Raw genomic sequence first — 23,346 nt, 5'->3', positions numbered from 1 at the left:
CACTTTGGGAAGATAGCGCCAGTCCATTTCAAGTATTGATTCGCTGCACTTTGTCACTCTAATGATGTTATCTCATTAAAAGAGATAAATGCCCCACTGTTCTTCTAAGAGCATCTGCTTCTTACTCTTCTCTCTTTTTCAACAGCATGGCTCTCAGCAGCAGCACATTAAAATCAAATTGAAATCCAATGCAAGGCTTGGCTACAGAGCTGCTTAAGACTTTTTTTTAATTGCTTTTTCCTACTCTCAACCCCCTTCCAGCTCCTCCACAACAGTCCTTCAAAGAAACAAGCAATAAAAAGAGAAATAGATGTAGAAAGTAATCATAATAGAAAGCATTTGCTGAGTGTCTGTTATGTGGGGACTCCACTGTGTCAACATTTAACTTATTCCTATCTTGTTAGACAGGTAGAACAATCGTCAGTTTGCAAATAAAGAAACGGAGTTTGATGTTAGGCAACTTGCCCAAGATTATGAAAGTAGTGAGAGAATGAGTCACAACCTGAACAAGGGTCCATCCAATGCAAGTACTTTTTTTACTTTAAATCCCCATTTTGTTCATGGAACAAATAAGAAAATGTGATTGCAATCTGATTCGAATAGGTGAAAAAATGTAAACAAGGGTAGCAATTATTCTGCAGTCTGCTAATAGCCAGGAACACAATGCCATAGCCTTCGTTCAACAGATTTCTTATTAAATAAGAAAGGTAGCAATTTTTCATAATGAATGTTTTATACATTATTCCTTTGTGTATCAGGCCTCTAAAGTACACATTATTAAAGTCTATTAAAGTCTGTATTTAGCAGCATTACTAATGTGCCTTTGGGGAAATTATTACAATGAAACAGCATCAGTCTTTCACAAAATTTCACATTGTTTAATATTCCCTTTCTGATCTTCAATACATGTGCCTATTTTTAGCTATAATCAGACCTCATTCCAAATGCTGTAATCCCAGCCTAGAGCTGTCACAGTAAATTGTTTATGGGTTGGATTTAAGAAATAACAAGAAATGGGCCGGGCGCGGTGGCTCAAGCCTGTAATCCCAGCACTTTGGGAGGCCGAGGCGGGTGGATCACGAGGTCGAGAGATCGAGACCGTCCTGGTCAACATTGTGAAACCCCGTCTCTACTAATACAAAAAAATTAGCTGGGCACGGTGGCGCGTGCCTGTAATCCCAGCTACTCAGGAGGCTGAGGCAGGAGAATTGCCTGAACCCAGGAGGCGGAGGTTGCGGTGAGCCGAGATCGCGCCATTGCACTCCAGCCTGGGTAACAAGAGCGAGACTCCGTCTCAAAAAAAAAAAAAAAAAAAAAAAAAAAAAGAAATAACAAGAAATGCAGATATTGTTAATTTCACCCAACACTTTTTTTCCATGACTCATTGCAGTTTTCCTATTGTTTTAATTAACAGGTGCTCCTTGATCACTACAACATGTGATGATCCTTTACCTGTTTCACTGGGGTTGGTTATCTTAATTAATTGCTTTTATTTATATCTGAGACTAGCCTTAAGATAATGCCACTTTATTAAAGTTTAAGAGTGGTAAGAAATTACAAAACTATTCCTTTAAAAACAGAGAAAAGAAAACCAAGTAAACCAGAACAATATACAAACTATGATTAGTCAAATCAAATGTTTGCATTTAAAAGTAAACATCATTTACTAGATGTCTACTAGACTAGAAATACATGTATTCTGAACAGTAACTGAGGAATTTCTGCAAATTATTTATTTTAAATAGGCATCTCTACTTTTTCATCTAGTACATCTATTAATTTTATCACACAGTATGAGGCTCTTAGAAAATGAAGCCAATGATGTATATATATTCAAAAACATAATGTTCTCTGAAAACCTCTTATAGAAAACAATACTGTTAGGCTTATTTTACGAAGACAGAAGACAATGGAAGCTGGAAAGAATACCAGCAAACAGTTATACATTATAAGGCCTCTGTAACATGAAAAGGAAGGGAAAATAAAGCCAATCTAAAGTACTAAGTACTTAAATTAATAAGCTGGATTGGAAGCAATCTTTCCATTATAAATTTCCTTTCATACATATCAATCCCACTGAGATGATACCTTTGTAACATCAGGCAAAAATCAATTGCTAATATTCTAAAGATGGACAAACCACAGATTAACTAAGTACCTAAATAATTGTGTTTCCAATCATCAATTAACTAAGTAGATTAACTAAGTACCTAAATAATCGTGCTTCCAATCACCAATTAACTAAGTAGAATGATGTTAACTATATCTATTAAGACCTACTAATTGAGAGAAAAAGGGAAGAGTTGAGGACTTGGAGAAGACAGAAGCATTACTCTGCCTGATTCACAAAGGTCAGAATCCCCTGGCTGCTGTTACGGGAACCCAGCCACTAACAGTCACAACGAAAATGGCAGCAGCACACTTTGAGTATCCAAAGAGCCTCTTTACTGAGGCTGAATGGCTGTTGTGGGCTTAGTCCAACATGATGATATAGGATCAGAACCTACCAGTTCAGTCAACATGCAATTAAAGCTCCCCATGAAGGAGGCCCAAGGCAGCCCATTGGTTTGGGGCAGCAGGCGCAGAGAAGCAAAGCCTGTTTTAATTAAGAAAATGCTAGTCACTCCTCTTTAGATTCTCAAAAAATGAAGATGAACAAGATTCCAAAACCAATGTATGTGAAAGTACCAGTAACAAGAATGAAATGGGAATGAATATGTGCTTTCCCACAAATGAAACCTGTTTGATGGTATAAGGAAAATGGAAGTGCTATGGTCAAGAACAGGCTGAGGCAGACACCCAGTCCAGCACGACTCAGCAAGTTTGGAGCACAGGCACACAACTCTGCATGTTATGTAACCACGTCACATGAGGCACATTAAGTAACCACTTACGTGCGCTCATGCTTGACTTGGAGCCACTATTGTCTATAAAAGGTATAATTACCCTGCTAACACTGTACCCACGGCTTGCCCCCAGGCTTGTGGCCATGGCTTGCTTGTGCCCACGGCTCCCTTGCACCCAGAGAGACAATAAAGCCATGTTGAAACTCCCTACGATTCCTCGGGTGGTCTTTCAGCTGTCTGCCGCTCATCCACCAACTCTCCTCCGACCTCAGTTGGAACCTGACAGATGGTCAGCAGCTGTAGCCAGATTTCAAAGAGGTTATCATGATTCACAGCGAGGCCTCTCAGACTTGAAATTATATTACAGTCATGTCAAAAACATATCCTTTCTTCTCTGGGGCCTTTAGGGTCTTAATACAAACACAAAGTTTAGCTTTTCTATTCTAAAGCCTTAATTTACCTCCTACCTGTTCAGATTCTCCTTCATCTTTTCTGACATTGTCAGGAGCTGTTAAGTCAGGCCACATGACCCCTTCACTCAAGACAAGGCATTGCCACGTCCATATGACACGGTAGTGGATGCACAGTGTCTCAGGGCTAGAGCTCACTTGGAGGTGCTCCAGCACACTTACTCATCTGATGCTCAAGCTCTGTACAAAAAAGTTCAGATTTTCAGCATAAGCCCTGGAACATAAAGACTATGATATGGTTTGGCTGTGTCCCCACCCAAATTTCAAATTGTAGCTCCCAAAATTTCCATGTGTCATGGGAGGGACCCAGTAGGAGGTAACTGAATCATGGGGGCAGGTATCTCCCATGCTGTTCTTGTGATAGTGAATAAATCTCATGAGATCTGATAGTTTATAAAGGGGAGTTCTCCTGCATATGCTCTCTCTTGCCTGCTGCCATGTAAGATGTGACTTTGCTCCTCCTCACCTTGTGAGGCCTCCTCAGCCAAGTATAACTATGAGTCCATTTAACCACTTTTTCTTTATAAATTACCCAGTCTCAGTACGTCTTTATTAGGAGTGTGAGAACAAGCTAATACAGACTGCTTCTCAGAGAAGGAGGCACCAGCCAGTGCTTCACCACACACTGCTCTGAGATTCAGTGGTGAGCCATGCTCACAAAAAGAGAACAACAGAAATGTGTTTCTGGTTAGGCAGAAAGGAGGAGATGAGATGGGACTGAAATAGAAGCATTACTGTAGCTCCATAGTCAAGATGACCATGACAGAGAGAATCCTACCTAACTTGGGAAGCAATCCTCTAGAATGTATATGTTTCATACATATTTACACACACACGTTATATGCATGCACACATTTTAAAGACAAATGAATGTAAACATACTCAGTTAATTCTTTTAAATTTGTCTTCCCTCTTTCATGCAAATTAGCCCTCTATTCAATTACATGGTTATATTTTAAATCTGCACTCCCAAACCTCTCAGAAGGCAGTTACAGTGCTGTTGTCTTTCTGAAACTTCACTGAATTTCCCAGTACAAGACATGCGGAGACAGAGTCTGTAGGTCTAATTTGGCCTTTAACATTTCCATGCACCTCACATTCGACAGGACCCAATGTACATGTAACACACGGGCTACAGCGGCCTGGGGCCAGCAATGTTTCTTTTTGGCTTCACAAACTCTATAAAAATGAAGTTTTTAAAGAAGAGCTAAGGGAAATTATTCCTTAAAAATGTAGAAAGTGAGAACAGAAGTGCTACAATGTTCAAGGGCAATCACTGACCAGGGCTGAGGTCCAGATTCTTGTTAGAGGAAAGCCTGCCACATACAGGACATAGGCACAATCTAACTCAGTGGTTCCCAAACGCATCTTAGGGCCCTTTTACAGGCTCACAAATTATCACAGACCCTAAAGAGCTTTTGTTTATGTGAGTTATTTCTATCAATGTTTACCATACTAGTGGTCAAACCCAAGAAAGTTTTGGAACATGAAAACACAGGCACACATTCCAGAAATGATGTCACTGCATTTCACAGTCTCTTGAAATACCGCAGTGTATAGTCAAGAGAGAAAGTGGTAAAAAGGTAAATCATATCTTACTATTATAAAAATGGCTTTAATCTTGCAGGCAGACACCTTGAAAGGGTCTAAGGGTGCCCCTCCCCAAGGGTCCCCAAACCATAGTTTGAGAACCACTGGTCTAGTTCAAACCTCTACACACTGGCAGTTGTCTTTGAACATATAAATGAAGAAATAGCACAATACGGAGTAAGAGGATGTAATGTCCATTTTTAAAAATTGAGCCACTGAGTCAAAGGATGGCATCTTTTTCCAGAGCATTTCTCTACTCACTATTGCCTCCAGACCATTAATATATTAAAATGATCCTTCCTGGTAATAATATGCCAAGCAGAATGACCCCAGGTCTAAATCTCTGTTTTGACCAAACACTCCCCGTTTTCTATCTGCTCACTAAATATCTTCATCCATTTGCACCTCAAATCAAAGCAGCTAAAGGTACTTATTTTTTAAATGTTTTGTTTCTTTTCTGGTTGTTAATGAAATACACGAATATTGCAGGAAAGTTGAAAATACCAAAAAGCATTTTTTAAAAAAGAAACAAATGTGTCCTATGTTTCCACCCTCTAAGAAAACCATGGTCAACATTCTGGGCAATAGCCTTCCGGTCTTTTTATCACATTTATATATATATATATATATACATATACATATACACATATATTTTACTTTAGGTTCTGGGGTACGTGTGCAGGTCATGCAGCACCTATGTATGCATAGGTGCATACATAACCAGGTGGTTTGCTGCCTCTATTCCCCCTTCATCTATATCCGGCATTTCTCCCCATGTTATCCCTCCCCACCTTCCCCACCCGCTGCTGTCCCTCCCCTAGTCCCCCCACAACTGCCCCCAGTATGTGATGCTCCTCTCCCTGAGTCCACGTGTTCTCATTGTTCAACACTTGCCTATGAGTGAGAACATGTATCACACATATTTTAAAAATACAGTGAAGTTCATATTTCAAAGATAATTCCATGTATTTTATTTAAAAATATTGCTTTTAGTATGAAAGAAATGCATATTGCTAAAGAAAATCTAAAACATACAAGCAAAATAAAGATAATGCTCACAATATGTTGATGTGTATAAGCAATCTTTATTCTGTGTATATACTGTGCCTTTTTTAAAAAATGAAATAATGATCAAACTGCACATACTGTTAAATAACTTGTCTTCTTCGCAATTTATTTAGAACATCTTTTTATGTCACTAAGTATTCCTCAATCTCTTTTTGGCATTTTTATTTTATGGCTATTACCTTCAAAAAGTACTATTTTAAGAATATTATGATGAATATCTTAGCCAAACTTTTACACACATCCATGGCAGTTCTCTTTAAGGTAATGTTTTAGAAATGGAAATTCTGGGTCAAAAGGTGTGTCAATTTTTTTAGGCATTGATACACCTTATTTTAGCCCCCTTAAGAAAGGTGTTCTTTCACTACCTGTATATGAGAAAGCCTGATGTTTTCTATTCTCAACTTCACTGGGTAAATGTTACAAACCTTCATCAATTATATACGTGAAAAATACTATCTCAACATTTTAATATGCATTTCTTTGATTACTGTTGAGGTTGAACATTTTTCTTCTATTTTATAGATCATATTTCTTTTTTTGTTTCTCCTACCTTTCTGTTTTTTGCCTATTTTCTTAATTATCTTTATCTTATTAATCTACATTAATTAGTGAGAACTCTTAATAACTATTTCTCATATATGGGTAAATACTGTCCCAGCTTGTCTTTTGCCTTTTAGAATAGTTCAGAGTGTCTTTTGATTGAAAGAAGTTCTGAGATGTTACACAGTTAAGTACATTCTATTCCTTGATAGTTTCTGACACTAGAAATTAAAAGACCTTCTTTATTCTAAGATCATTTAATTTTTAGTTGTATTTTCTTCCATGTCACTAGTTTAAACCTTGCAATAGCTCTTCAAACTCTGCCACAAGGAGGACCTGGCCAATGCCTTCAGAAAAATGACTGCTGAGGCTTATTAAATATAGATTGGACATTTGGTGAAACAAACCATTGAGGGTGTCCTGTAAAGGTGAAGAGAGAGATCTTTTATGTTTATTATTCCCCAATTCCTTACACTATCTCCAGTAGATCTGTTAACTTGCTCTTTGAGTATAAGAAGTTTAAAATGAAAAAAGTGTTCACGTTAGGTTTATATTAAAATATTAAACTGGTGGGTGTGATGACTTTTCTTACCTTTGCCAGAAACTGCAGCTGTCTTATATAGAAAAGACCTTTGTTATATTTACTGATGTGTTTCTTGCAAGCACAGTGCATGCACATAGCATGCACTTGACAAATATGGGTTGGAGTTGATGTGTCTCCAACTACAGCTATGTATATGCCAGGTTTGGGGCGAGAGAGGCAGGGATAATAAAGTCTGGACTTCATAGCTTCGTATGAAGAAGGTACAATGTAAGAAAAACTCCAAATGAAGGTAGAAACTACATTTCAGTTTTACTTTTTAGTTGACTGTAGAGATATTGATCTACGTGTAAATGTGAAACTGCCTCAAGCCTGGCACAGTAGGATGTGGTGCTGAATACTGGAAAATATTCAGAGAAAAAAAAATTCTGTTGGGCAGATCATTAAGCAAAACAGTAGCATCCACCCACTAAAAGAGATAAGAGGCACTACCCTACTTCATCTGACACTTTGGCATCTGTCCAAAGCAATAAAAATCAGATCCAGCTTGATTTGAACATAACAAGGAAGAAACAGTTCTCAAGAAGATCCTTTTTCACAATGGGGGAAGTGAGAGGATCATTTTGTATAATAATGGAAAAATAAATTATTTTTCAATCAGATGGAGTGTCCTCATAAATTTAAATCACAGAACAGCATGTGACAAGCCTTCATAAAAAACAATGACCACAAGGGAGAGAGTAAAGGATCATAATCTCAAGGTTGCTACTAAGAAGGAAAGATCTTTCAAGAGGAGAACGACACTTTTCCTGCTAGTGTGTTTTCTGTGAATGTACACAGCGGTATGCACTGAATGTACATCATCCTGCACAATTTGCCTCTACGGAATCCTGTTCAACTGGCTTCCCGTTTGGCTATGGCTTTTAAGTAACACGCTGAAATCCTTTCTCTGTAGCACGATAGCGCAGCAGTAACACAGAAAAACCCTAAAGATTGATTCTTCTTACTGGCAAAAATTAACAATATACTATATGTAATAGATATTTATATATATTAGCAAGAAAATAAGAAAGTAGAAATACTTTTGACAGAATTTAAAAGTTAAATTCCGGCCAAGTGTGGTGGTTCACATGTGTAATCCCAGCATTTTGGGAAGTTGAGGCAGGAGGACTGTTTGAGTCCAGGAGTTCCAGACCAGCCTGGGTAACATGGCAAAACCTCATCTCTACAAAAAATACAAAAATTAGCCAAAAATGGTGGCACACACCTGTAGTCCCAGCTACTCACGAGGCTGAGGTGGGAGGATTGCTTGAGTCCAGGAGGTTGAGGCTGCAGTGAGCCCTGATAGTGCCACTGCACTCCAGCCTGGGTGACAGAGAAAGATCCTCTTTCTCTCTCTCTCTCTCTCAAAAAATAAGTTAAATTCTAATATGAAGTTTTTGAGATTGGAAAGTCAGCTCTTGCAAAAAGCTGTGAAGAATGTATGAACATTGGAAAGATGGTCTTCAAGTCTGCATGAGGGTTTGGGAGAACGAATACTCTGGGAAAATATGTACCCCACAATTTCTTTAATATGTAAGGTTCAGAATGTACAACCATTAATGCCTGTTTACAATACTTAAAAGGTGAATAAATAAATATGAGGGTATCTACTGTGTAAACCTATGACTCGGTTATCATATTCCATGTACACTAACAAATTCCTTGTAGACTGGCCTCAGGGATGACAGCAGATTCATGATGGGCTTCTGTGCAGGAATGCCCTCTGTTTCTCTTTTTAGTCAGCATTGATGCACCAACATGGCTATCTGAGGACCAGAAGTGCACCCCTCTGTGGTATTTCCTCAGACCCTGGCACAGATTGTTCAAGAATGTGAGGAATGAAGGCCCTACCTGGTGGACAGCAACTCATGAAGTGTCAGGGTAGCCCTGTTAAATTAGTACAGCCAACTGCTAATCCCCTTGTGCCATGGGGGTTGAGGAATTCTGTGTTTTCTAGAGGGATAGTCCCTGATGGATTCAAAAGAGAGCTGTCAATGTCTAACTGCAAATCAGCATCGCCCTGGCACTTCACAGGAATAACAAGGACCCTAGAATGCCGCGGCCACCCTCCATTCGGACACCCCCCTAATGGAAGTGCCCATCAGTGAGCTAGGGTTTAGGAAGAAAGGAGAATATTACAGTGTATGTCTAAAGAAGAGGAGAGTGCATAATTCGAATGTCTCCAGGAGAGTGCATAATTCAAATGTCTCCAATTTTCTAGCAACAAATCCACTTAGAACGTCAGTCACAAACAATATTTCTAGCACTCCAATTAACACCATAATTGAAGAGGAGATTCTCTGGTTTTATTTATGCTGAGAAGAGCTGTTTCCTCCCCAGAGAGTGACCTATTCTTTTTGTCTTATGCCAAGAAAGCCATAAGAAAAATGCTGACCCATGAAGGTGACATATCATGCTTAATCACTACTTTCAATTAAAACAATATAAAATAAAGCAGGTACTGAGCCACTCAGGCAGAACATAATATTCCAAGCAACAGACACACCTACTGAGACACTTGACATTTCTGAGGTGTCTGGTTCCCAGCTGTGTACGGAGAGTAAATCCATGACATTAGGTGTTGGGTTGCCCTGGAGAAACTTAGGGCAGAGCTGTCACAGCAAGCTACATTTGCTGATAAGAGATTTGATAAGAGAGTTCTCAAGAGTTGCCATAGCTTTTCAATACAACAAACTCCCAATACTAAGAGCTAAAAAAGGTTTGCAGCCATGGATCTTCCAACGGGAGGATGCCCTTCGGTGGCTCACAAGATCTGGCCCTTGCCTCCTTCTCTGGGCTTATATCTGGCCACCTTCCACTAGCACAGTAGTTTTCAATCAAGGGGACAGTCTCCCATCCAGTCAGGACCCTGGGGCAGAACACATGTCCACCTTCCAGTATTCCAACAGCTCACTTCTCAAAGGCAGCTTCAAGCCAAGTGTTTAAGCTGGGGTGAGGCTGAAGCGAGAAAACTCAGCACTGGTTTCTTTCTCTTTGGCTCAGCTCAGCCAAATGAAAATTCCTCAAAAAACAACTGCTTGTTTTTTTGCTGGTCTCTTTAGAGAGTGTAAAGTAGCCACAGTCTTTCACAAAACTTCAATCTAGGGAAAGAGGGTAAGTGCACAGAAGGCTTTTCCAGCTTTCTCCAACCACTGAAGCTGCTCAGGGCCCTTCCTGCCCATGAGAAGGCTGAGCAAATGGCCACGAGAAAAGTCACTAGAAGAGAGTCATTTAGTAGAAGAATTTCCACAAGTTAAATGGGCTTTCTAAAGTCTAGAGATTCCATATGCTATTTTCACGACCAAACCATCAAAGAGTGCTATCCAACTCTACCACAATCCATATAACAGGCCCACAAAACATGTCTCTCCCGTTTTAAATCCTTCAGTGGCTCATAGGATGTGGCCCTTGCCTCCTTCTCTGGGCTTATATCTGATCACCTTCCACTAGCACAGTAGTTTTCAACCAAGGGGTAATTCTGTTCCCGTATGGGATATTGGGCAATAATCTAGGGACATTTTTGGTTGTTACAATTAGAATGAAGGCAAGGGAATGCTACAAAAAATCCTAAAATGCAGAAAAGAGTCCCTCACTGAAAAGAATTACCTGGTCCAAATATCAAGTGTCAAGGCTGAGAAACCCTGTTCCAGCCATACCAAACTTTTTGCTATTCTCTGAGCACGCCAGACTTTCTCATTTGCTTTTGTGCTTAAACACATTCCTTTACCTGGAATGCCTTGCCCTATATTCCCTGTCCAGGAAATTACCATTTCCATACAGAATCCTATTCAAATGTTGCCTCCTCTACATCATCCTTCCCAGATTCCTCAGAGTTGGATGTTCCTTCTTTTGTGCCTCCAGAGCTTCTGGTACATACCTCGTTAGAACACACTCACTATGTTTCCCCAAGATACTCTGCCACCTGCTGAAGGCATGTCTTAAGTTGTATTCATCATTTATCCCTGTAGTGCCCATTTGGTAATCACCAATTTAATCAAGGAATAAATCAAAATGTTACACCTTTTCCATTGGAAATAGAAAAGATGCGCCTTATACTCTCTTGCAACTATGTCTATGGGATAATAGTGTCCTCAACATTAAAAACAGCAGCAGCAAATACTTATCAAGTGCTTGTAATGTGGACAGGCACTATATATTAAGCACTGATACACACAATAACTCATTTCATCCTTACAGTAATCCTGTCAGGTAGGTATCATTATTATCAGGATTTTACAGATGGAGAAATTGAGGAACCAAGAAGTCAGGCCATTTGCCTAGGGTCACTGACACTAGCATCTGAAAAAGGTGGTATTTAGTCCCAGGAAATCTAGCCCCAGAACCTCAATATTCCAGTATTCATGCCAAGGCAGGTATACTAAAACCCAGTATTTCAGCCGCTCAGAGGCCCCTGGCAAGTATAAATGACACCTCCAGAGGACTACACAGCCACAGAATAGCCACCAGCACCTGTGACCCTGCTTGTGGGGACCACACAACTCTTCAACTCTGGAACGCTGCTGGCAGGAGACGCAACCTCTTCACATCATGGAACGACATACGTATTCCAGAAAATCATAGTACCATAAAGAAAATACAAATGCTGATTCCTCAAAGTACCTCTTACCTTGTTCATGCTGCAGGGACGGGAGCAAGGGATCAGACATGCCACAATGTGAGGCAGCTCGTGATGATTCTCCTCATTCCTGGAGCCCTCACTTTCTGAAGCAGACAGCTGCTCTGTGAGTATAAACAAAGAAGAAATCCATCAGCTGGTGCTCAGGGAGGCACAGAGCACTGCCATGTCCAGCAGCACTTGCTGCCATGATGGCAATGATCCAAGTCTGCACTGTCCAACATGGTAGCCACTGGTCAGATGTGGCTACTGAGAATTTGAAAAGCAACTAGTACAAATGGAGGCTGCCACGGCTCAACAGCTAGAACTTCCACAGAGTTGCTAGGAAGGCAGTGTACCATGAGGGAATTCAGGAGGTCAGTTTTCCATGGGCCAAATGAACTAAACAATCCAATTCTCCCCAAATAGAAAAAGAGTCCATCATGTTTTTATTCATGCTATCTATTCTTTACATGAAGTTTTTGATTTATATGAATTACTCTGGAGAGTAAAAGAGTCATTGTATAGTTTCAGGGTTCTTCTTCGTATTTTTAATTTTTTTGACATAGAGTCTCATTCTGTTGCTCAGGTTGAAGTGGAGTGGCATGATCACGGCTCCCTGCAGCCTCAATCTTCTGGGCTACAGTGATCCTCCCACCTCAGCCTCCCGAGTAGCTGGGACCACAGGTATGCACCACAACGTCCAGCTAATTTTTGTATTTTTTGTAGAGACAGGGTTATTCCATGTTTCCCAGGCTGGTCTCAAACTCCTGTGTTCAAGTGATCCTCCTGCCTTAGCCTTCCAAAGTGCTGGGGGATTATAGGTGTGAGCCACCGCAGCTGGCCAGTTTCAAGGTTCTTAATTTGTCCAATATTAGGGAAAAATATTTTTTAAAAATAACTTCAACCACTTAAATGGATTTGTAGCTCTTCCTCTGAAAGGTGTTCACAGGTGGAATTGAGAAGAAAGCAAAACGTTGTAAGGTTCCTGATGGTCAATTTGTGTGTGTGTGTGTGTGTGTGTGTGTGTGTGTGTGTGTGTTTTAAGTTGCATCTAGGAAGGATTTATATATCTGCACCTTCCCATAATACATGGGATTGGAGGTTTAATTGGAACTGCAGTGCTTTTAAAAATGAAAAACAGGCCGGGCGCGGTGGCTCAAGCCTGTAATCCCAGCACTTTGGGAGGCCGAGGCGGGTGGATCACGAGGTCAAGAGATCGAGACCATCCTGGTCAACATGGTGAAACCCCATCTCTACTAAAAATACAAAAAATTAGCTGGGCACGGTGGTGCATGCCTGTAATCCCAGCTACTCAGGAGGCTGAGGCAGGAGAATTGCCTGAACCCAGGAGGCGGAGGTTGCGGTGAGCCGAGATCGCGCCATTGCACTCCAGCCTGGGTATCAAGAGCGAAACTCCGTCTCAAAAAAAAAAAAAAAAAAATGAAAAACAGACTATTTTTAATTATAATATAGTAACAATATAGAATATGTTCAATAGGAAAAGAAAAAGGTACTCATAATCCCACTAGCCCACCATAACCATCTTTAGTTCTTAGTAATCAGTTTTTGTCTATATTGGAGAATGACATGTCTGCTAATAAGTCCAGGACATGGAGAATCCCAAAGCTGTTTTCCCATATTAACATCTTTCACTAAGAAAATGATTTTGCAATTTATATTTCCAAAGATAAACTCCTACTCCATGCACATTACTATTCTGTGAACATAATATTACTACATTCCTTTTATAAATCAGAAGATAGGGAGAGAAAGCCACAAATCACTCATTGGCTATTTGAAATACAGATTCCAAAGAAAATACCACATTTAGTCATAGCAGTAGCATATTTTAACAATAATATACAACGTGGAGAGATCCTGGAATTCCAACTTTGTAGTATGAATGCATCCAAACATCGCCACATGTACATGATGCCTGGGTAATCACGGCTTCAAAGTCGAGAAAATTCAATACCTAATTCTAATTAATCTTAAAGTGACTGAAAAAATAATGCATACAACTTTTACTCTTTCAATTTCTAGAAACAGATGCTAATACAGTTCTTACTTTTAAAGTAGAACTTTATACATGCGTTTCCTTTTCAATGTATGTATCAATTCATTTAAAAACTACAGCCTAGCACTTAACTGGAAAGCTTGCCTAAATGCCTAGCAGAGATGCCTCATGTCACAATTTCATTTCTATGTATACATTGGTATCAACACAGGAAAGGTGGGCACAAGAAGATAATAACAAACAGACAAGGATTCTTGAACATAATTTCCCTGAGGAACCCCACCCAGCTCCAATCATGCCACAATCCCTGTACTCTCAGAACTTGGATAAATAGCTTGTACTAAACTGATTACAGATCCCTTCCTGTCCCCCAGCCCAACTGTTCTTATGTTATTTTCATGTATGTTATTTTACAACCAAATCAGGCTAAAAACCTTTTGAGGGAAAATACTAGTCATACAGAATGTTTTAAAATAAATATTACTATAGCTTTTTCTTTGCTCTCACTCACAGGGCCTAGGATAATGCAGGCTTTTAGATGTGGGGTCTTAAAAACAATGTTAATAATTGTTGCAGCTGCCTTTGGAGTTCTTTTAAAAAGGAAAATCTCTTAATGACAGGGTTGTAAATCTTTTAAAAAATATTAAGAATATTATATAGCTGTATAGTACCTCAAACTGTACAATGCACTTTTATATAAACACTCTCATTTTATACTAATACCAATCTGGGTGGTAGTTTTCCTAATTTGGAAACCAGACTCAGAGGTGTAAAAGAATTGTTCTTGGTTCTGCTGTAACAAGCAAGAGACCCTGGGCTAGAAGTGACTTCATTTCAAGACACTATGGAATTAAAGCATGTGAAAGACCACAAATAAAAAATAAACACAATACACGCCCACAAACACACACACACACACACACACACACACACACACACACACACACCCCAAGACCACCATTTAACAGAAAACACCTCAGAAAACAGATGACAATTTTGGAAACTGGGTCAGTTCACTTCTGGACAGCAACCAAAAAGACTGGCCTTGTTCTATCAAGTACTTTCCATCTCCTTTGAAATAGAGAGAACCTGGTTGTTTTGCAGCCAATTCAGTTTAAGAAGCTTAGCAAAATCTACAGCTTAAAAAAGGAGACTACATCTTAAATATAAAGCATTAGGGAAAAAGATACCTGAGTGATCATGGTGGAGTCAAGATTTCTTTTTTTTTAAGTTTATTATTCAATGTTTCTCTTTAATTTTTTAAGAAGTTGGATTCCTCTACTACTGAACAAAATGACACCACAGATGCATTTAAAGGGTGCCTTGAAAAAGTTGATTCCATAAGCCCCTGTATGACTTCCAGTTAGTTGATCCTAACAGTTGGTTCAATGGTCAACCTTAGACTTCTAAAAGGTTAATAATTTGTCTTTCCAGGTAGACAGAATTATGAGTAAAGAAAGGTAGGCCAAACTAACAGAATCCCAGCACTCTGGGAGGCTAAGGCGGGTGGATCACTTGAGGTCAGGAGTACGAAATACACCTGGCCAACATGGTAAATGAAGCCTCGTCTCTACTAAAAATATAAAAATTAGCTGAGCATGGTGGTGTATGCTTGTAATCCAAGTTACTTGGGAGGCTAAGGCAGGAGAACAGCTTGAACCCAAGAGGTGGAGGCTGCAGTGGGCCAAGATTGCACCATTGCACTGCAGCCTGGGTGACAGAGTGAGACTTCGTCTCAAAAGAAAAAAAAAAAAAGAAAGCACAGACAAAGTAAGTCTAATAAGAGAGAACTGACAAGAAAAACATGAAGGATACAAAAAATGGAGAAAAACAAAGGGTAGGTGAGCAAACAAAGACAGAGGTTTGGTAACATGGCCAAGTGCCCCTCACCAGCCAGGTCCTCACTACGGAAAGCACCCAGAGATTCGGGCCCTGGTGACAATTCCACATCCTATGGTTTCTCTGGGGTTATACTCTCATGTATCAGGTGCCAGCAAATGGAAGTTGGAGAAAAGTTAACGCCAGGCCTACCTGATTCACCACTATTTATTTACCATCAACCTCCATCTACCTTGGAGAGAAGCCTATTTTACCTGGATCACTGCTAATGTGGTGTAGAGGTATGCTGACAAGAGCATAAGCCACCTTTATCCTATGCTCTTTAAAGAGGAGCTTAAGTGTCAGGGGGTGTGTGTGTGTGTGTATATGTGTGGTGTTGTTTTGGCCCTTGAAAATGCAACTAATACTTACTACCAATATTGAATGGAATATGGTGAGTTGGGCTTTTCTTCCCACTCCAACTCCCACCCCCTTCTATGTCCATTTTAGAAGCCTTCTGTAATGTATCTCAAAGCTGGGTAGGTCAGGCACTCCTGTGGGAGACAGATAGGCCAACAAGAGCAAGCAGGTCGCTCTTCGCAGTGTTAAAGGTCTCACTAGCTTTTAGACATAATGCACCATGAGACCAGCCTGTGGGATGGACTATTGTCCCTACCCTTCCCACTACCACACCCAACAGCTTAGGCAGAGGGCTGCAGCATAAGGGCCTATGCCAGACCCAAGAGCTTTTGGAGAAGGAATAAGTGAAGTAATACAAGGTGAACAGGCTCTGAAGCCTAGAAAAAAATGCTCTTGCATCTAGGACTTAGAAACTTGGGAAATTAGATGGACAGGTGATAGCAATATACCTATTTCCTCTAGTCTATTTTAAGGGGTAGAGTAATTCACATGGCTTTGAAGTTAAGTCTTGACAATCTTCAACTGGAAACTTTCAAGTGAAAAAGAGTAAGGCCATTTTATTACAGAAAGGCTAATCCCTCCCTTCTAAAATAGGAGGAATGGTGCTGGGATTAAAAGATGCAAAGGCAGAAACTAGACTACTGCCCCCTTCTCCCAGTACACACACACTTCCTTCCCAAGAGGCTGGCTCACTCCCTGCTTCCTAAAGAAGAAGCAAGAGGAACAGAGTAGAGCTTACCAAGGAGTTTCCTGCAGGTTCCTCTCGATCCTCAAAGTTACAGCAGATGTGTGGCTGTGGTTCTCGATGACTTCAGTGTCCTCACCACCCCCACATGGAGGCAGTAAACACATTATAACATGGTTCTGCCTGAAGACACTGGACAACATTTGCCATTCTGCATTGCTCCCCTGTGGGCTGCCTTCATAGTATACCATTGAAAACAGACATTCTAAGCCAGAAAGACAAGAGCATCTTCCCGTCAAACATCATCAATGGCCTTCCTCCCCAAGGATAGATTAGGTAATTTAAAAATGAGTGTTCTGAAATTTTAACTAGTATATGAGTTGTGGTTCAATAGGAAATGGTGATGAAGAGGAAACAAGAGGATGATAAATTATAAAAGAGAGACACACTGTTGGTAACATACACACACAAATGGTCTGAGAGCGAGATTGGGAGAAACAGAGGCCACGAAAGGGTCAAGAGTGACAAGTGGTAAGAGTGCCTGTCACTTTCATATACCCACTTCTGGCACACAGGCTAGGCGTTTCTTGCACTTGGTCAAGTCGTAAGTCAGGATATCTAATGTTTAGAATCAGGCTATCACTGTAAAATGTAAATTGCAGTTTCCAGTGATTTAAGACTATCTCAATTTAAAGGCACAACACAGAGGAGCCCCCAAGAGGTTACTTGGCCTGGCTCACTTCCCTTGCCTAAGTGACTATTTAAACCAGGGGTCACAAATTCAGATGACTGTAGGGGTCAAGGAAGAATGAGATAAGTGAAAGGTCAGGTCTGGGAAGACAGTGAGGAATGGAGCATTTGGGGAGTCTGCCACTCAGCTCTAGCCCCAGCAAAGCAGGAACAAGCCCCATATACCTAGAGTTTCTGATACTCAAGAAACAGAGTTGAGACACTGCATAAAACCATTTGCTGTTGTAATGGTAGAAACTCATGCTAATACTTTGGAAATTTTGTAGGAGTTGGATCTGGTTGACTAGTTTGCCTCTTCTGCACATCTTCCAGGTCAGTCAGGGGATCCTTTGTTCCTGTAAACCTCCGGGGGAGAAAACTCCCTCCCTGCCTCCTGGTCCCTCTGGGTTGTACTGCTAGGGCTTCCCTGCCCACAGACAGCCCTGAGAGAAGAGTGGGCAAAGCACAGATAGGGGCCAAGTCAGTTTGAATATCAATTCCACTGTGCAGAATGTGATTTTTGGCAAGTTACTGGTTCTCTCTCAGTCTCTGTTCCTTTATCCCTAAAATTGGGGAAAATTCTTTATGCCTCTTGAGAGTCTTTTGAGGATTAATTGTTTTGAGCATTTCAAGAGAAGAGATGTTGTCTATTTTGTACTAGTACTCAAATACCCAGCACCTATCCCGCTGCCTTACATATAGTAGGCACTCAATATATGCCGAATTATAATGTTTGGGAAGATCTCCCTTAAGTCTGGCACCAGTTGGGCCTATTTCCTTTCATTCTCTCCTCTTCTAATGCTTTAATGTCAGTATCTAGATCTACTTCTTGCTTGACCACAATATTTTGAAATTAAATTTTATAGAAGTCCAAATTAAGAATAAATACTAAAGAGTTTTTCTTCTTAAGAAGCATGGCATACTTTTAGGTCAGCAAGGCAATATTTGGATACTACTGGCAACAGCCTTTTGTGCACTTCAGAAGAAAAAAAAATTAAACACGAGATTTCATAGTCCTATTAATAAATTAAGGAATCACGCATTAAGTTTAGCATTTTCAACTCATGTTTGCCAATAGTGCACGTCACTGCATGGGGAGTACACAGTGGCTGTTCCAGGCAACTCTTGATCCATTTGTTCACTGTGGATTGAGAAGGCTGAATTATCTTCATCTAGGACAAATGTTTACTAACCATGTCTTATTTACCTGGGTTTCTTTGATTTTATGCTGAAAGAATCCCAGAGCCCTCCAAACAATTTTGGCTTCTCTCTCCCTTGCAGGGGTTTGCTGTACAATTCAGGCAAATATATTTCCTATGATTTGGTGAGAAAGTGAAATAACAGACAGCCTAGTGGGTTACTTCAGAGTGACCCACTGCAATGGGAGCACTGTTAAAGAAGCATTAAGGGGACCAGCTATCTCTCCAATAAAAAGTTTCCAATTCAGGAATTAAAATATTCTCAAGATCTTGGGGACAAGCTATAAGTAGGATTGTCACCTTAACTGGGGATAGTGCTTACAACTGAAACTGCTTAGCAAGCCAGAATGGGTTATATGCCTTGTTCCTCTTGGGAAGAAACTTTCATTAATCTGCAGAAGAAAACTCTATCTGACCTGATGTGCTCTGCTGGAAAGCAATCTCAGAGGTTCACTATTAACCTCTGCTTTTCTGGGGCTTCGATTCTGTATCTTTTTTTTTTTTTTTTTTGAGACAGGGTCTCACTCTGTCGCCCAGGCTGGAGTGCAATGGCACCATCTTGGCTCACTGCAGCTTCAACCTCCCAGGCTCAACTGATTGTCCCACCTCAGCTTCCCAAGTGGCTGGGACTACAGGTGTGCACCACCCATGCTCAGTGAATTTTTTGTATCTTTTGTAGAGACAGGGTTTTGCTATGTTGCTTAGACTGGTTTTGAACTCCTGGACTCAAGCGATCCTCCTGTGTTGGCCTCTCAAAGCGCTGGGATTACAGGCATGAGCCACTGTATCTGGCCATATTCTGTATTTCTTATTGCCAGCTTCTCCTTAGTGCGGCTTGTTCTTTTTGAGGGAGTACCATGTCCTGGGTTGTTAAACCTTTCCACAGGGATCTAGTGTTTGCCTCCACTATGGCCTGAGGGCTTTCAATGCTTTCAAACCAGTTTCTGCCAAAACAGCTGAAGTTACACCATGCAGGTAGTAGTGTAACTATGGACCCCACAGCTATTCTAACAGTGCAATCCTGGGTTTTAATCCTTCTGTTCTGTGCCCCAACACACATACTTAAAGCCCTAGACAAACTGGGGAAAATCTTCTTGCCACCCTTTCACAAGCAATTCCTGTGTAAGTGTAAACATCATACCCCTAGATTCTAGAGCCTATAGGTGGCTCTGAAACACTCTAAGGCCAGTGGCATCAATGTTTTCTGGCACCTAGGCTTTCCCTGTCCTGCTTTAAAGCTCGTATGTACTTGAAAATATTTAACCAATATACCTTAGGACTTTTTGGGGTCAGCAGGAAGCCAAGTTTAGGACCTTTTGGGGTGGATAGTCAGAAGTAGGCCAGGCTGCATGAGCTCAGGATACCATTCTGCCAGAATTGGGTTCCCTAAATGCAATTCTACCATATTTAGGTCCCGTATGTAGCCGATTCTAGCTGTCATTTAGACTACAGCTAGAATTATGTTCTTTGTAGCCTAAGCTAATTGCTGTGACTCTTTCACTAACTCATCCTCATTACAGTGCCACTGGGTGAGAAAGAGCTTATGGGTAGCCCAGGCTTTGAGAAACCTACCTTCGGCCATCACTAGCAGGTCTGGGCAGTTACCCCAAAGAAGCAGGTCATCTTCCTTCCCAAGGCTGCATTTTCTACACCAAACTAAGCCTGCCCTCTGTTTGTGGAAAGGAACTGCCTTCCATTAACTTTTCCATGATTTAGAACTAGATGACTGCACACTGATGTTTTAGTAGAATGAGAGAAGCAAAGACGGCAAGAAATGCAACAAGGGCACAACCACCTTACCACATCACAACCGTGGTCTGCAGGGAGTCACTGCATTCTCTGACAGCAAGCAGCCAAGAGAACAGCCACAGAAAGTGGCTCCAGCAGCTGACCCTGGGGTCTCCTCTGATCTCATTACAGCAGTTGACACTAGTCCTCACAAAACAAACAGAGGAAATTTATGCCTGTCTTAGCTGTGTAAAGCTCCACATTCCTTATTAACGAGAGTTTCAGCTTCTGAGACCACAGCCACCAGGATGGGGAGGAGGTTGGCTGTGCTCCCAAGAAAGAACTGTTGCTGCTGCCTCGCCCTCCTTCTGAGGCTGGATATACAGGCGGTGAGCCTGGGGGCCTAGGCTCTTTGCTCAGGTGACTGGCGGGAAGTTCCTTTTCTGCTAATGTCAACTTCCCTAGGCTCAGATGGTGGGGCCATTTCCTTTTAAACAGCACTGGGAAACTCACTATAAGGGAGCCTTGAGGGGATCCACCTGCTAAGGTCAGAATTCCAAGAGAGAGACTGTTCTGCATAACAATAATCAGAATACTCTTGCCTGCACCTTTGAAAACTTTACTTAACTTGGAATTCCCACTTAAAACATTATTTCATATCCTTTAATTCAATCTTAGAAGTAACTGAGCAGCCAGTTCACAATGTAAAGAATGAGCTTCTAAACCAGAGTATGAGCAATGTGGAGCAGAAGTTCTGAGCCAAAGTGATTTTGCCTCCCAGGGGACATCTGGCAATGCTGTAGATATTTTTGGTTGTCATGACCAGGGGTGGTGGGGGAGGGGTAGAGGGTGCTACTGGCATCTAGTGGGTGAGACCAGTGATGCTACTGAAGATCCTATCATGTACAGGACAGCCCCCATACTAAATTATCTGGTCCAAAACATCAACAGTGCTGAGACTGGGAAACCCTGATGGGGAGGGAACATTCAAGGATACAGGTAGACTTAAAATCATGCCAACTCACAATCACATTATAATAATGTGGTATCATGCAACTTAGGGCCCCCAAAATATAAACAATTAACAACCATAAAAATTTACCAGTTCTCTCCTTGAGCAAAGTAAAAGCTGTACCTTATGCAGAGTGAGATCATCAGAGTGCCTGGGAAGAAGTGGAGCAGCTTCAGTGTTAGACTGTGTTATCACCAACATCATCAGTGCCATGTTTACTCCAGATCAAGGTGTGATCTGAGTGCCTACTATCAAAATTCAGTGGTGGCTATTAACAGAAGGAGTTTATGCAGGAAGTTCTATGGTCACTAAAAACTGTCTATATAACCTAAGCATATCTAGGTCTGGAAAAAATTGCACAATGTTTCAACTTTTAAAATACCAACAAAATATGAGGAACCATGTTGATGCTGACCTACATTCTAGGGTGGCCAAAAAAATAGCTGCACAATAGGGTTCTAAATAAATGCAGAATTGCAGAAGTGCATCATAACGAAAATCATCAGGGTGACTATTCTGAAATGCTCCCCAGTTCAGATTTTCTTCCTGTTTCCAAATATTCTCTTTCATCCACATGGCATACTTTCATTACATTTAAGAATGCACATTTAAATAACCTACTCATTATTCTTTTATGAATTCTTTTACTCCAGCAAAAAAGGGGGGAAAAAAATCCCCATCTGAGCAAAGTGAATGCATGTAAGCAAAATTTGAAGAGAAAAAAGAATTTCATGAATGAGCAGGAGACAATTTTTTAATGGAATGTTTTAAAGGCTTGTGGTATAAACAGCAAACAAAATTGATTCACTCACATTAATACTGTTTGCCATGATGTAAGAGTCGGGCTTTTTTTTAATGCCCCATAAGCTAAAGGAAAATAAATATTGTGGTAGGGAAAAATAATACCTTACTTGGCATTTCGAAGTTGTTGCTCAATTCTTCTTGAGCAAGGAAACCATAGTAATGACTTTTTTTTACCTACTGCAATTATGGTACACCTCGCAGCAATTCTCCACAATATTTTCTTCCCTCCATTCAAGTCCTGTTAAATAATCTCTGGAAACCATTAACCAAGAACACAGTTCCAATTTTCCTGTTCTCCCTTCCCTGCTGCCTCAGTGTCATGCTGGCGTCAGGACAAAGCAAACTTGTATGACATCACAGAGCAAACTCATTTTCTGTAAACCAGCCCCTTGGTAGTTTACCGCTACTGGAACCCAAGGCTGTCAACAGTGTGGTCTTTGTTTGGTGAGTGTTGCTCTAAAAATTTTTTAAAGAAGTTTCCCAACACCCCGTTTTTTTAAATAGAGGCGAGCTGCTGGAGGCGCCGTCCTCGCCTGGCCCGCCCCACTCTGTAAACTAGACATTACCTTATACACAAATGACTCTAGGCATTCCTCAGTCTAGCTGCCTCACTGCAAAATTCCTATGCTCCCCAGCAGCAGGGCAGTGCGCACTCCCCTGGCTTCCCCTCTTTCTTCTTCCTCCACCCTCCTCTTTTTCTTTCTTTTTTTTTTTTTTTAATTTCCACTGCCTCACTGTGTTTTTGTGTAAATGATCTCACATGACTCAACAAATCCATCTGCCTGAAGCAGGCCAAGTCTGGAGCCCTCCCAGGAGGGAGGAGAAGAATTGCTTTGTGGAAAGGACCTGGAGCTCTGCCCTTTCTCTGGCTCGAATTACCCGCCTGTCAGGCCTGACGGATTTGGCTAAAAATAAAAGGAAGCGGGCCGTGAAAAGCAGATGAATGGGCTCAGCAGTTCCTTAGATAACATAGGCCTGCTGTTGCCCAATGCTCCCCAAAACAGAAACTTCAAATGCAGGGCTTCTGAGTACAGTGATGTGGCTTCCAGGTAAATGGGGCCTGTTAAATCCACTGGAGTTGGGGGACAAGGCCTGGTGGTTTTAGAACGTGTGTGTGTGTGTGTGTGTGTGTGTGTGTGTGTGTGTGTGTGTGTGTTTATGTGTGTGTGTGGGGGAGGTAAGAGCGCCAATTTAGTATTAAAAGGTTCTCAGAGAACAG

The 23,346-nt window shown here is 41.0% G+C and overlaps 1 protein-coding gene across 4 annotated transcripts in view; it reads right to left on the bottom strand.

The window, feature by feature from the left end:
- BACH2 (BTB domain and CNC homolog 2) overlaps positions 1 to 23,346 on the bottom strand; it is a 355,000-nt gene that overhangs the window by 257,146 nt on the left and 74,508 nt on the right. For all 4 annotated transcript variants that reach the window (XM_012444191.2, XM_012444196.2, XM_012444203.3 and 1 more), the window contains exon 2: positions 11,725 to 11,837. The gene's annotated coding sequence lies outside the window, so the exon portion shown is untranslated. The remainder of the gene's footprint in view (positions 1 to 11,724; positions 11,838 to 23,346) is intronic.

The sequence above is a fragment of the Aotus nancymaae genome, unplaced genomic scaffold, assembly GCF_030222135.1.
Source record: "Aotus nancymaae isolate 86718 unplaced genomic scaffold, 86718_ANA_hifiasm-v0.15.2.pri h1tg000040l, whole genome shotgun sequence".
Classification (NCBI taxonomy): domain Eukaryota; kingdom Metazoa; phylum Chordata; class Mammalia; order Primates; family Aotidae; genus Aotus; species Aotus nancymaae.
Note: the sequence above shows the minus strand (reverse complement) of the source record. Positions and strands in the feature narration are given on the sequence as shown.